Below are 16,468 nucleotides of genomic sequence, written 5' to 3'. Positions count from 1 at the left end.
CCTTTTGTGAGCCTGAATCCTAGTTGGGTTCCTCAGATTTCAGAGGAAGTCATTAACACCATCCTTCTACTGCAGAACTGAGCCTAGAATGCATCACAGTGTGGCCCACATAGAGCCGATTTTACCGAGTTGTACTTTGGCATTAACTTATACCATAGGCTGCTCTGGAAGGCATGTCTCAAATATTTTAGTTTGCACTATTTTTCTCTTTGGATTTGCCCCATTCCTCTACCTTTTCCTCCTGCTCCTCGCTCCCTTCTCCCCTCACCTTTCTTTCTTTGACGTAGGGTTTTGCTAGATAGCTCAGGGTAGCCTATAATGAGCTATGTAGCCCAAGATGTCCTCAAACTGTTTATCCTCCTATATCAGCATTGCAAGCACTGGGATTACAGGTTAATACCATTATACTCTGTGCAGTATTTATCATAACACCATTTCCCAGAGAGCAACGATTTTCCTTTGCAAGTTTATATAGGAGGTGGTTATGGTGAGAGACCAGGAAAGCAGAGAAGTAAGAAGGTTTGTTGTGTATCTGGGAAATGATGGTTATCTCAGTTTGCCTAAAGAAACATAAAACCAGATTTGGAAAACAGGACAGAGCTAAACTGTTTCATGCACGAGAATGAATGTATAGGAAGAGGGCTGCTTGTGCCATTGAGCTGTGCACATTGCCTCAGGTCCAGGCACAAAGCTGGTCCACATTGCCATCAAGAAAGCTGCAACATGCTGCTTCTCACAAACCCTTCCCAAATGCCCTATAGCTGGACATTCTGCCTGAAAGAGCCAGAGGTAGTGCTGGCAGCATAACTGAGAAAGCTGGCATTTTAAAACTGCTGCTTTTTTAATGCTGTGGCTGAGTCAGGAAAATCACTCTTAAAGGATCTGTGGCATGCTGCCAGCAAACAGCACAAAGCTGTGTTAAACTCTGTAATTTTTTTTTTTGGTCTGGAATTACTTTTTAAGTCCTCTCAGGTTTTAAGTGGATTTAGTTGGCCATATGGGCACCAACCTGTAGGAGGAGTGTCTGCTTATTTGTCCTGGCTGCCCAGCTAGCTTACACCTGAAATAATCACACAAAATTGTATTCATTAAATCACTGCATGGCCCATTAGATCTAGCTTCTTACTAGCTAACTCTTATATTAATTTAACCCATGTCCATTAATCTGTGTATTGCCATGTGGCAGTGGCTTACTCGGTAAAATTCCCAGCATCTGTCTCCAGAAGATCCATGGCATTTCTCTCTCCACTTTCCTTTTCCCAGCATGCCATTTAGTTTTCCCCATCTACCTAAGTTCTTCCCTATCAACAGGCTAAGGCAGTTTCTTTATTTATTAACCAATAAAAGCAACACATAGACAGAAGGACCTCCCACACTATGAATGTTTGTTCACAATAAGTCTCCATTCATGAAGATATTCTGAGAATTTACCCTCTGACAGGGGTTAGAAGGACAAATGATATGGGCAAATTTTTTTTACCTCATATGACTATTATAATAAAAGACAACATCTAAAATATATCTCTCTATAAAACAACAGGGTGTGTGAAAAACCAGAATGAATTAAATCTTCATAAAGATGGAAACAGCTCTGAGAAGGTGACATTGGCGCAAAGATGTGAGGTTGGACAGGTGTCTAGACACGGTTGAACCATCACCACTTCTTAAATGATGGGTCGGAGAATATTTTATTAAAGGTAACAATTACTGCAGAGGCTCCTGAGTAGAAAGGTTTTGGAGCCAAGGAGAAATAACAATATCCAGTGAAGCTGGAGCATGGTGAATGAGGAGACATTAGCAGACAGGGATGAAGGTTTTTCAGGAAGAAAAGACCCTGTTTCTTCGAGAATTGCATAAAAAGCAGGAAAACAAGCTGAATTTTGGAGCAAATAATACATTTTAGTTTCTACATACTTTATCCTATATTTCTAATTGCATTGGGCCAGTATAGAAACATCTATAATGCCGGCAGTTAGCCATGATGTTCAAGGCTGATATAGGCTGTGCAAAGTCTGTATATAGAACTCTCTTTTTGAAGGCAGGAGTGGCATTGATCTGACTTATTCCACAGGTTACTGTTAGATCTGTGTTTCTTTATTATTTGATAATGCTTCAAGGTCATCCAAAGGACTCATCTATTCTCTACAGGGATTGTAAACTGTATTTCATGTGTAGAGATGCATTTGATTGGCTTTATGAAAGATGCAAAATATGCCTGAAAATTTCCTCAAGATTATTTAAGTTGGGTTAGCAGATTTGATTGATGTATTTGGCAAATTAGAAGCAATTGTTGTGCACTCTTCATGCAGCCATTCAGTTAAGTGACTGGAGTTGAGGAGAAAGACATGATTTGATTAACATCAAGGGTTCTATGCATCTTGAAAAGGTTGTCTAGTGCCGTGTTACATGGCATTGTGTATTAGCGCTTCATTGCTGTGACAAAGGTTTGCCTGAGACAAACAATGTAAACACAGGGAAGATTTTATGATTCATTGACTCAATCCATTATTGTTGTCTCTGATTCTTTGGGCGTTTGTAGATACTGCACATCACAGGGGATGCATGTGGTAGAAGAAAACTGCTTGCCTCATAGTGGCCAGGGAGCTAGAGGAGTAAAGACTTGAGAAACTAATCCAGATTTCAAAAGCAGAATCTGAAGAACCTGCTTCCTCCAAGGCCCAGGCATCTAAAGTTTCCACAATCTTTACAGTAGCACATCCAGTTGAAGGCCACAATAAACCTTAATGGGGAATGCTTTAGATCTAACATTTAGTGCCCCTTTAAGAGTGTTTCCTCCTGTTTCTTTAGCAGTCTGTTCTTGGCACTCCGTGAACCTTAGTTCTAAGAGATGGCAGACTATAACAACCTCAACTCGTCCTTAATACGTAGGGCCCTTCCTCTCCCTTCTCTTTTTAAGGGAAACTCCCAATTTCCTTTCAACTCTATGTGTACAAATGATGGCTGTGGCCCCTTCGCATGTCCCTGGTTTCTGGATCATAGCAATGGGGTCAGAGACAATCCATGCTCTTCCTTGTGAGTTCTTGGGTGGGAATTGCTTTCCATATGGGACTGTGTGGATAGAGTGCCACTGTCCGAGGAAGCAGTGGTCACCCTGTGGTGAGCAGCAATAGAGGCAGGGAGAGCCAGCAATGTTCTCCTGAAGATAGCCCTGCCCTTTGCTTACTCCTGCTGATAGACTTGTCCATTGATCCCATTAGCCACTGCTGAAACCCACCACAAGCTCACCTTTTTGTTTTTTAGTTATTTGGAGTTTGGGTTCTTTCACTTGCTATTTGATAAAAAACCTATTATTAGAAGTGAGTTTGAAGACTGAGTGCCCCACACACCATCTTTCTTCTGAATCCATACCTTGAAAACAGTGGTCAGCTCTGCTAGGTCTATGCATGGCTAAAGCAGAATAGCACCTGCAGGCAGTTCCTCAGAGTCAGCCTGGGGACTTCACAGGGCCTTAGAAAGGGGCAGAGACCCTACAATCTAGACATCAGAGATCATATAAAGAAGTAATATTCAGAGAAGATGTAATACTCTTTACATGGTGGAAGACAGTATCTCAGGAGTAGGAGCTCACTTCAGAACAAAGAGCCAGATCTAAAATCTGCTTCTGAGGAAACAGAGTATTTTCCTATTTATTCTTCCTTGTATAGATTTGTTAAGGCTACAAAGCATTAATTCTTTTTCCATCACAAAACCTATCCCAACTCTGTTGACTATATATTGTTTGCCATACAGAAGCTTCTCAGTTTCAGTTATTGTTCTCAGTGTCTGTGCTACTGGGGCTATATTTAGGAAGTGGTCACCTGTGCCAATGCATTGAAGGTTACTTCCCACTTTCTCTCCCTCCTATGAGGCTGGATTTATGATGAGGTCTTTGATCCATCAGATTTGAGTTTTGTAGATGGGGATAGATATGGATCTATTTAGATTTTCTACATGTTGATATTCAGTTATACCAGTACCATTTGTTGAAGATGCTTTCTTTTTACCATTGTATAATTTTAGCTTCTTTGTCAAAAATCAGGTATTCATAAATATGTGGATTAATATTCAATTCAATTCTATTGGTCAACCTGTCTGTTTTTGTGCCAATATCAAGCAGCTTTCATTACTGTAGCTCTATAGTAGAACTTGAAGTCAAAGATGGTGAGGTCTCCAGAAGTTCCTTTATTGTATCACAGACCTGGAAAGAGTAAAACTCAACTTCAAATGGAAAAAAAAAACAAACAGGATAATGTTCCTGATAATCTGGTAGACAAGCCCAAGACCACAGCAGCACTGTCTGGGGGACACAGAAGAGTAATAGTTAGAAGAATTTGTTTACAACTAAATTTCTATTAAATTTGCCTACTAATTTACCTACTTAGGAAAATTTCCTTTGAGCCTCAAAGACAAATCTTCTCCTCTGTTTCCTAAACATCTGAGTCTCCTGTCACCAAAACTACCTTAATGGAGGTGACACTTCTCTCTTGGATTGTGTCACAAAAGGAAATGTCTCAACTAGATAATTGGGATAAGAGACTGGGTGTCCTGTTTCTTTGTGTCCTTGAGTCATCTGGCTTTGAACTTAATGCATAATATGCCACACATTGTTGTGACTTGTAATTTTATGAATTATTAATTTAATCATTTGACTGCATTATTCATGCTTGATGAGCATTCAGTTATTAAAAGTGTATATGATGCTTCTGTTTCTATGCTTTTTTTAAACTAAAGTCACATTCATCTATATTCATGGTTTTTATGTTCACAATGCAGTTTCTTTAATTCACTAAGTAGATACTAGGGTTATATTGTGGGAAAGGTTATAGGCTATTAAAAAACAAAATAGTATTCAATCATTTCTTAAGCTTTCATTTTAACATAGGAGTAGGGAATAGACTCTGAATGTCATCTTATATCAGTTGCGAGTGACTGCTTGGTGTGGTGAGAAGGATTGTGACATGAGGTCTGGTCTAGACTCAGGAGGAAAGAGTCTTATGATCAATTAATAATGTCTTCCATTATTTAGAAATGGAAAATGGCAGCACAGATGTCACATATTTGTAATCCCAAGATTGTGGATGCAGTCAGTCTCTAGAGAGTGGAAGACATTTTGTTTAGTAGACTCTAGTTAACAATTTAATTAGATCTGTTGGGTACAAAGGAAGTGTCAAACAAACATATATATATTCCATGAGCTTGTGCATGTGTTTGTGTGTCTAGGTGTCTGTGTGTGTGTTTATGTTAGGTTTTTATTTTTTTCTTGAAAAGATCTATTTATTAATGTGCTTATATCCTAGAATAACTGTCACACAAAGGAAAATAGAAACTGGATCACTGCAAAAGTTTTGACCTCATCTTGTGTTTACATATCTATCCAACCCTCAAGGAATTTATAATTCAAAGAAAAATAATAAATAAATAATTTCATCTTTATTTGTAAGGTAAAAGCTAACCCAAGTTTTGATGTAATGCTCAACTTTAAATGGAACATGATGTGTTTGTCATTTCTCTTTCATGCTGACATGACTGAACACTAGAGCCCTCAAAATAGCAAAATGAACCCTTTGATTTTAGTAGGAAACAAGATATTCACAAGATGTTTAATTTACTCTTTAGTTAAGATCTAGAAAATTATAAGGATCACTTGTTTATCTACATTCTTATGGCAAAATAAATTCTCTATGATTATTAAACATGGCTTAATGATGACACAGTAAAGTGGGTCTCAAGGTAACACCATAAAGTGTGACAGAAGAATGGTTGAATGTGCAATTTCAAAAGACTTCTGTTAATAAGAGAGCATAGCATTTTAAGAAGCCAGCATGGATATAATCCTTCAGTCATAATTCAGTTTAATAGGTATAATTAGGATGTGGATTAGTCATTAATGTTTTATTATAACAATAAAGTATTGGATCAGCTATAGTCTAGAATACTCATAAATTTTATCTGAATTAGTACATTAACTGAATTAATATACTTTTAATGTATTTATCTTCTGTTTGCAAAGCTGGGATTATAAAGCATATTTTAGAATACATAGTTGGTTAGAATATATCAAAATCACTTTATCATTATATACGTATAATTCTATCATGTAGCAAAATATATTAGTCCCCTCTTGTTAAACAGTTATTTTCAATTCTCTTTAAAATTTTTTTTTGGAAATAGATTCTTTTTTTCATATCATACATACTGACCATAGTTTCCCCCACTGCTGTAGGAGGATATTCTTAATATGTGTTGCTTTCATTGTTTAAATAAAGAGACTGCCTTGGCCTTTTGATAGGGCAGCAGCTTAGATAGGTGGAGTAGACAGAACAGAATGCTGGGAGAAAGGAGGCAGAGACAGAGCCATGAAGCTGCCAGGTCAGACACGCTAAATCTCTCCCGGTAAGCCACAGTCACATGGTGATACACAGATTATTAGAAATTGGTTGAATCAAGATGTGAGAGTTAACCAATAAGAAGCTAGAACTAATGGGCCAGGCAGTGATTAAACGAATACAGCTTCTGTGTAATTATTTTGGGTAAAACTAGCCAGGATCTGGGTGGGACGAAAAGCAGCCCACTTGCCTTTTATAATACCCCCACCACCCCAAGATTCCTCCCCTACCTTTCCTCTCCACCAGATATACCTCCCCTCCATTTCCTCTTCAGAAAAGAGCAGGCCTCCAAGAGACTGCAACCAAACAGGACAAAACAAGATATAATACGGCAAAGAAAAAGCTCTTGTATCTATTATGTCTTGGCTGGACAAGGCAACCCAATAGGAGGAAAAGAGTCCTAAGAGCAGGCAAAAGAGACACACGCTCCTCCCCCACAGTTAAGAATACCACAAAACACTAGGTTAACAGTCATAACATATATTCACAGGACCTAGTACAGTTGCATGCAGTCCCGAGCTTGTCTCTTCAGTCTCTGTGAGCCCATGTGAGCCCTGCTTAGTTGATTTAATGAGTTATGTTCTCTTGGTATCCTCCATCCCTTCTGACTTCTACAGTATTTCCTCCTTCTCTTCTCTGGAACTACTGGAGCTCTGGGAGGGAGGAACCCAATGGAGTCCTCTAATTTAGACTCTCTTTTTACATGTCTGATTGTGGGTCTCCTTACCTGCTCTGATCTGCTACCAGAGAAAGCCTCTCTGATAACTAGATCAGGTGTCAGTTTGTGAGTATAGAGAATATTATTAGGAATTATTTCATTGATTTTTTTCCCTTTTTCTTGTCTTTTCTTTTTCTTTCTTTCTTTTTTTGTGTGGGTTCTACTCTGGGTCTCTGGGCTATCCAGTCTCAAGTAAGTTTTTGGGTATCTGAGCAGTGTTAGGCAGAGGCTCCCTCTCATGGCCCAGGCTTCAAGTTAAACCAAACATTGGTTGGCCACTCCCACAAGTTCTGTGTCAGCATTGTACACATCTTGCAGGCAGGACAGATGATAGGTTGAGTGTTTTGTGACCGTGTTAGTGTCCATGTTCTCTTTCTGGGCCTGCAGAGTACCTTTTCAGTAAAAAATTTAGAAACAGGAGTAAAGGCTCCATGCAGGCACCAACTCGATCTTAAATTAGCATTAAATGACTTGCATTGTTGCTGTCCTTGGCAATGGGGCCCCACTGCCAATTTCAGAGAGTGTTCTTCTGTCCTAGCATCAGCCTGGGTCATTTAGAAATCTCTACAGGATCCCCTCAGCCAGCAGCTCAACTGAATATATCCCAGTCCCTCCAATGGAAGCCCTGCCTGGCTACAAAAGATGGCCAGTTCAAACTCTGTATCTGATGTTACTCAGTGTCCTCACTAGCATCATGGTCATCTATCCAGGAAGTGTCCATTGCATTAGGTTTTCACAAAAACCTCCCAAAAGTCCCCCAATACCAGCTAGCTCTTCCTGCATTCTCTTCCTTCATCCCTGCCCTGCCACACAATGTGTTCCCCCCTCTTCCTGTCCCCACCCACCTCCAGTCTACATGCAAAATTTATTCTATTCCCCTCCAGGGAGATCCATGCATCCCCCTTCACACACACACTCTAGATCCCTCTTCTTTACCTAATCTCTCTGGTTCTGTGGATTTTAGCTTGGTTATAACTTACTTAACAGCTAATATCCACTTATAAGTGAATACATACTGTATTTGTCTTTTTGAGTCTGGGTTATCTTACTGTGGGTGATTTATTCTAGTTTTATCCACTTGCCTACAAATTTCATGATGTCATTTTTTAACCAGTGAATACTTGTCCATTGTGTAATCATATCAAGTTTTCTTTATCAATTCTTCAGTTGAGAGACAACTAGGTTGTTTCCAGTTTCTGCTTATTATAAATGAACATAGTTGAGGAAGTGTCATAGTGGTAAGAAGGAGCATCCTTTGGGTATATGCCTAAGAGTGGTATAGTTGGGTCTTGAGGTAGATCAACTCCAAGTTTCCTGATGAGCTACCATATTAATTTCTATAGTGGTTGTACAAGTTTGCACTCCCACCAGCAATGGAGGGCTGTTCTTTTTGCTCCACATCCTCATTAGCATTAATTGTCACTTGTGTTATTGATCTTAGCGGTTCTGACAGGTGTTAGATGGAACCTCAAAATAGATTAAATTTGCATTTCCCTGATGGCTAAGGAAGTTGAACATTTCTTCAAGTTTTTCTTTATCATTTGCGATTCCTCTATTGAGAATTCTCTGTTAAGATCTTTACCCCATTCTTTACTTGGATTATTTGGCTTTGATGTCTAATTATTTGAGTTCTTTGTATATTTTGGATATTAATTCTTTATTGGATGTGGAGTTGGTGAAAATCTCTTTCTGTTTCTATAGGCTGTCTCTTTCTCTGATTGATAGTGTGCTTCACCCTGCAGAATCTTTTCAGTTTCATTAGATTCCATTTATTAATTGTTGGTCTTAGTTCCTCCACTATTGGTGCTTGTTTGAAAACTTGTTTCCTGTGCCAGTGCATTCAAGGCTATTCCCTAGTTTCTCTTCTGTAAGGTTCAGTGTGTCTGGTTTTATGCTGAGGTCTTTGATCCACTTGGACTTGAGTTTTGTACAGGTTATGATAAATAAATATTGATGTATTTGGACTTCTATGCATGCAAACTTCCTGTTATGTCAGCACCATTTGTTGAAGATACTTTTTTAGCATGTATTTCTGACTTTATAAAAAATCAGGTATCCATAGGTATGTGGATTCATGTCTTTCTCTTCAATTTGATTCCATTGATCAACATGTTTTTTTTTGTGGGGAATATATTTGTATTAAAGATTATTCACAGGCTGTAGTAATGACTCATTGGTTAAGAGTCCTTGCAACTTTTCCAAAGGATGCAAGTTTAGTTCCTAGAACCCATGTTGGGCCTCTCACAAGGTCCAACACATTCTTATGGCATGTGGCATGTGCACATACACATGTGCACACAGAAGGGAGGGGAGGGAGAAAATAGAAGATTATTAATCATCAAGAATTCTAAATTAATTAGGAGTTCTGTTATACCATGTGGTTTTTACTACTATAGCTCTGTAGTACAACTTCAAATCAGGGTTGGTGATACTTCCAGCAGTTCTTTTGTTTTTTTCAGGATTGTTTTAGTTATTTTGTTTTCTCATATGAAGGTGAAAATTGTTCTTTCAAGTTCTGTGAAGGATTGTGTTGGAGTTTTGATGGGTATTGTATTGAATCTGTAGATTGTTCTTGTTAGGATGGCCAATTTTACTGTGTTAATTCTACCAATCCATGAGTACGGGGAATCTTTCCATCTTCTCATATCTTCTTCAATTTCTTCGATTTCTTTCTTCCAATCCTTGAAGTTTTTGTTGTATAAATCTTTCACTTGCTTGGTTAGAGATATACCAAGATAATTTATATTATCTGAGGATATTTTGAATGGTGGTGCTTTTCTATTTTTTCTCAATCTGTTTGTCATTTGTATATATAAAAGCTACTTTTTATTTTTTGAGGTAATTTTGCATCCAGACACTTTGTGGCAAGTGTTTATCAGTTGTAGGAGCTTCCTGGTAGAATTTTTAGGGTCATTTACTTTTACTGTCATATCATGTGGAAACAGCAATATGTTGACTTCTTCCTTTCTAGTTTGTATCCCCTTGATCTCCTTCAGCTGTCTATTGCTTTAGCTAAAACTTCAAGTTCAATATTAAATATATGAGGAAAGTGGGCAATCTTTTCATGTTCTTGACTTTAGTGCATTGTTTTAAGTTTCTCTTCACTTAATTTTATGTAAATTGCCTTAATTAGGTTTAAATATGTTCCCTGTATCCCTAATTACTCTAAGACTTTTTGTCATGAAAGGGTGTTGGATTTTGTCAAAGATTTTTTGGCTTATAATGAAATGATCTTTTTTTTTTTTAAGTTTATTTATGGTGGGCTACATATATTGAAATCTGTATGTTGAACCATCTCTGCATTTCTTGGATAAAGCCTACTCGATCATGGAGGATGATCTTTTATTTAAAAATGTGTTTTTGGATTCAGTTTACAGGTACTTTTATTGAGTATTTTTCCATCGAAGTTCATAAGGGAAATTGGTCTGTAATTTTCTTTCTCCATTGAGTCTTTATGTGGTTTGATTATTGAAGTAACTGTGGCCTCATAGAATTTGTTCCTTCTGTTTCTATTTTGTAGAATAATTTGAGAAGTATCAACATTATCTCTTCTTGGAAAATCTTGTAGAAATCTGCACTCAAACAATCTGGCCCTGGATTTTCTTTTTCTTTTCCTTGGGAGATTTTAATGACTACTTCTATTTCACTAGATGCTACAGGTCTATTTAAATTGTTTATATGATCTTGATTTAACTTTTGTAAGTGGTACTTATTGAGAAAATTGTACATTTCTTTTAGATTTTCTAGCTTGGTGTGGTACAGATTTTTAAAGTATGTCCTCATGATTTTCTGGATTTCCTTCATATCTGTTATTATGCAACCTTTTCTTCTGATTTTATTAATTTAGACATTCTCTCTCTGCCTTTTAGTTGGTTGAGATAAGGGTTTATCTATTTTGTTGATTTTCTCAATTAACCAACTTTTCATTTCATTTATTCTTTTATTTTGTTGATTTCATGCCTTATTTTGACTATCACTTACTGTTTATTCCACTTGGGTGTACTTACTTCTTTTTGTTCCAGAGATTTCAGGTGTGCTGTTAAATTGCTAGTGTGATATCTCTCCAATTATTTTATGTAAACAATTAATGCTGGGAACTTTCCATTTAACACCATTTTCACTGTATCCATAAGTTTGGTGTGTTGTGTGTTCATTTCCATTGAATTCTAGAAGGACTTTATATATATCCTTGATGTGGAGGTGTGTTTATTGTATGCATCAGATGAATGGGCCCCATTTTTATATCTGTTCTATTGATGTGGTCTTTTATTGGAGGAATTGAGTCCACTGATAATGAGTGATATCAGTGACCAAGGGTTGTTAATTATTGTTATTTTGTTGTTGCTCTTGGTTGTGGTGTTGGTGTGTATGTGAGTGTGTGTGTCTTCTTTGGACTTTGCTTGTGAGATATTATTTATTTCCAGTGTTTTTATTGGTTTATTTAACCTCCTTGTATTGGATTTTTTTCATTCTAGTACCTTCTGTAGAGCTGTATTTGTAGATATTGTTTAAATTTGACTTTATTATGGAATATCTTATTTTCTGCATCTGTGGCGATTGGAAGTTCTTCTGAGTATAATAGTCTGAGCTGGCATCTGTGCTGTCTTAGAGTCTGCAGCATAACTGTGCAAGCTCGTCTGGCTTTTAATATCTCCATTATGAAGTTATGTATAACTCTGATTAATTTTTATATGCTACTTGATCTTTTTCCTTTGCTACTCTTTACATTCTTTCTTCATATGTTTAGTGTTTTGATTATTATATGAGTGAGGGGAATTTCTTTTCTGGTTCCATCTATTTGATTTTCTGTAATCTTCTTGTATCTTGATAGGCATCTCCTTCTTTAGGAAAATTTTTTCAATGATGTTGTTGAAAATATGTTCTGGGTTTTTGAATTGGTATTCTTCCTCTTCCTCTGTTCCTATTATTTATAGGTTTGGTATTTTTATAGTGTCTCAGATTTCCTGTATGTTTTGTGTCCGAAAATTTTTATATTTGACATTTTCTTTTTACTGATGTATCCATCTTCTACCTTATCTTCAATTCCTATGACTTTATCTTCCATCTTTTTTATTCTGTTTGTGAAGCCTGCTTCTGTAGTTCCTGTTTGCTTTCCTAATTTTTCATTTCTAGGATTCCCTCAGTTTTGTTTTCTTTATTGCTTCCATGTCTATTTTCAGATATTGAACAGTTTTATTTGTTTCCTTCAACTGTTTGTGGTTTCCTTGCTTTCTTTAAGATATTTATTCATTTCCCCTTTAAGGACCTCTATCATCTTCATATAGCTGGTTCTAAGGTCTTTTACTTATAATTCAGGTATGTTGGGATAGTCAGGGCTTGCTGTAGGAAGATGGCTGGTCTCTAGTGGCAACATATTGCCCTGGATGTTATTGATTGTGTTATTACACTAGTATGTAGGCATCTAGATTTGGGGTGATTATAAGTTTAGCTTCTGATATCTGGTTTTTTTTTATTGGGTAGGTGTTTTGTTTATATTCATTTTCTTCATTTATGTTTCCTTTCTGGATTTTGAGAGAGTGTGTTTGCTGAGTGTTGCCTGTTTTACTGGATTTCTCAGCTGATGTGTTCGTGGGGAATATTGTTGGTGTGAGAGGTCAGGGGAAGGGAAGACTAAGGAGGGATAGTTCTAGGGGTCCACAGGAGACATGGTCAGGGGAGGGAGGGTAAGCTGCAGCTGGTATTCTGTTGCAGCACTAAGGGTGACCAGGAAAACGGGATGCGGGATAACCGAGTGAGTGCAGAAGTCCCTCAGACAGCCTGCTTGGTATTCTCGCAGGTGTGACCTGTGCTTCTTTCAACTTTCTATTTCAAGTAATGTTGTCTTAAATACAATGTAGAATAAATATAATTGTATATAAATTATTTTTATTATGGTGATTCATAAATCTTGGTTTTCAGGCTATGATATTTTGGTGACTTTGAAGACGCAGCATTTTATATTTCTCTGTGTAATTTGCAAGTGTCCTTTCTACTTTCATTCCTTTGATATCACAGTACTGGAATTGGCTTGTTTATCAGTTTGCTAGAGAAGAGATTATGATGGCCTGGATGAGAGCATAATAATCATCCCTCTGAGCCATGGGATCTGCATCAGTAGATTTGCTCAGCATCCAGTCAACAGTACTTGGGACAAGTTGGCTTGGAGTGAACTGATGGGTCTTGTCTTTATTTTCTAAATGATATAGTACAACTCCTTACAAAACACATACACTGTACTGGGGTATATAAAATAACATAGAATAATCTAAATTACACAAGATAGTGTATGTAGCTTATATTTTACTTTTAAAAAAGTTGACTATGTATGGGTTTTTTTTTCTAAATCATTACAGGTAAGAATGATGCTAGATCCCTGACCCCAACTGAAGCTGTGTAGAGCATAGAAGGAAGCCTTATTAGCCTAGCTTCTTGCTTTAAAGTCTGATTGTATTTTGAAGTCTTCTCATTAGTCCATTTAACAAAAGTTTTAACTGATCTTCCACAAAGAAAAGGATTTCTAGAATTTTGCACTTGTTGAATGTATAATCTTCTTTAGTTGTTGCTTGCAAAGATACTCTTGTTATTTTCCCTCCTTGTGTTCTAATCATCAGCCTTTTCCTCCCTTTCCCATAAGCAGCTGTTTTATCTTGTTTAGCATATATGGGAGTATACTGTGTTTTATTTTGAACATCTGTGTATTTTCTATCTTGTGTATCATATTCAAAAATCATACTTTAGTTTGCATTTTCTATAATTAAACACTACATTAGAAAATTAAGCATGTTTCATGTTTCCTTCCAAATGTTCTGAAGAGTTTCATTGTGTTCCTTCCTCTGAGGTCCAAAGAATAGAAATATCTGTGCCTAATTAATCATTGTAAAATAATCAAATGAATGTTTACATGTTGCTACTTGTGAATTAAAAATGCCTTGGAGTTTTGCAGTCATCTACACCTACTATGGATGGACAAGTGTCTGCGAGAGCAGCAGGAACTTCCAGGGAACTTTCAGCGAGCAGCACTCCTTTAGGTCAGCACAGTCTTAGGGAATGCGGACTGCCCTGTGTACACTGCATCGTCAGCTGGTGTAGCATGTATAGCATACCATTGAGTGTGTGGGTGTCACATGTTGCACCATGCCTCTCCCACCACACTATGGGGTGCTATGCAAGCAACAGATTGCTACTTCTGGTATCTATACAGTATCCTTCCTTGATCAGTGAAACAACTCCTTACTCTGTATGTGCTGGATGTTTCTAGACTGCTAGTGGTTGCCTAAAACCATATAAAGTGCCAAACTTTATGTGGACTCCATCCATTTCTTTCCTACATGTACATGTGATAAGGTTTGACTTATAAGTTAGGCACAGTAAGAGATTAAAAACAATAACTAATAATCAAATAGAATAGTTATAGCTGTCATCATGAAATAGCCAATAGCACTATGCTTGACCTTCGGGCATGTCATTAGTTAAAGGCTTACTTGGATCAGAGACTGCTGTGTTACCACAACAGTTGGTATTTGTGAGTACATATCATATACAACATGGGTGAGCCAAATGAAAGAGTGACCATGTACCCACTAAGTTTCCATCACAGTTGAAGACTTACAAATTGTTTCTTTCTAGAATTTCCTACTTAGTATTTCCAGACTGTCATTGTAGGCAAAATCACAGCTAAGTGTGTAGAGAGCTACAACATCCTCAACCTTACTCAATATCTATCACATAGGAAGAAACACTCCAAAATATCTGTCAGTCAGGATCAATGGCACTGCCTCAAGTCTCAGATGCTCTGGAGGTCAAAGCAAAAGAATCGCTTGAGCTGAGGTATTTGGCCCAGTCTGGCTCATGTGATAAAATTCTGGCTCTTAGAAAACTGAATAGATGAATGGGTGAAGAGAAAAAATATCAGTCTAATATTAACCCCAGAGCAACAAAATAGTGCAATCGGGATTTCAATTGCCCACGTGGTGAGCAGTATCCAAGGAAACAGATTGTGGTAGTAGGTAATGGTCTAAGAATCATCCATGACTAACTCTCCTTTTTTTCACAGGCATGTGCAGGACCATACATCTCAGCTAGGTGAAGCTGACTAGGTTGTGCCAACGGAATATACAAGTTATGACCCATGCTACTTCCAGGCCCGGCATTGCAGTCAGCGTGCCATGCCCAAACTACCACTTCTTCTCTGGCAAGGGGGTTTCCCATTCCAGACTGCATAGCTTCAGTATATAGAACACCAGACAGCCTGTGTAACTTGAAACAACTCCTCTTCTTCTCTTCTAATATGCACTGAGAGAGGTTCAAGATCATTAAAAAGTCTTATTGCAATGTTCAAGTTGAGCCCTCAAAACCTAAGGGGAGCATCTGAGGCAACTTGGTATTCAAAGCAGAAGCAGAAGGTGACAAGAGAAAAGACCAAGGCCCGAGGGTAGGACTGGGTTGAGTGGTTTAAGTGGATGTGGAGCGTGAGAGACAGTGCTAAAAATGACTGTGAAATGTGAGAATGGAATTGCTGTCTTCTGCAGCAGCTCAGGTCATCGAGCAACCGATTAAAGAGACGAGAGGAAGCTCAGATTTGGATGGGCTAGCTTTGAGAAGCCAAACGGACATGCATGCTGTGCTATGCAGGGATATCAGAATAGGGTCCCTTACAAGGGGACTGATGGGAAGTCATGTGTGATGGTTGATCCTGGTGGTCAGCTTTACCACATTCACAGATATCTGAGACTGAAGAAACACCCCTTTGGTCTGTGGGCGTGTTTCCAGAAAGGATGGACAGGTATGACAGTGATTGGTGAGGAAAGATCTGTCCTCAGTGCAAGCAGCAACTTCCCTTGGGCTGTAGGTCCTGATGACGAGAAGTCTAAGTAGGCATCAGGCCTGGGTGGAGAGCCATTTTCTTTGCTGAGCCGTGGCATCTGCCACCATTGCACCCATCCACCCATGCTGGCTAAGTCAGCCCAATAAATTCCCTTGTATAATACACGCACATTCTTTTCTTTTTGTTGTGGTAGAAGATCCTGAGCAGTCCAGTTCTGCTAGGTGGAGAGTTAAATACCAGAGGTACTTGGGAGCTCAGCTAGTGAGTCCTGTGAACAGGCTAGTTTGCGTCTTATTTTCCCAGCCACTGAGATTAAGCTGAGTTTCTACAGGAATTGGTATTGATTTTTCAGCAACTACACTGGTACATGAGAGCTCTATTAAGCCATCAATGCTCAGAGTTTGATATTCTGTGTGAAATAAAAGGCTTATAGCCACATGTCTCAAAAAGCCTGCCTCCTTGTGTCTAGAACTCATTTCCAGGCTTTCGGATGTTAGGGATGAACACAGAAGTTTATTTTAAAATAAGGCAATATAAATT

Source organism: Arvicola amphibius, chromosome 1, assembly GCF_903992535.2.
Source record: "Arvicola amphibius chromosome 1, mArvAmp1.2, whole genome shotgun sequence".
Taxonomy (NCBI): Eukaryota; Metazoa; Chordata; class Mammalia; order Rodentia; family Cricetidae; genus Arvicola; species Arvicola amphibius.
The sequence above is the reverse complement of the archived record's forward strand: the minus strand, read 5'-3'. Positions refer to the sequence as shown.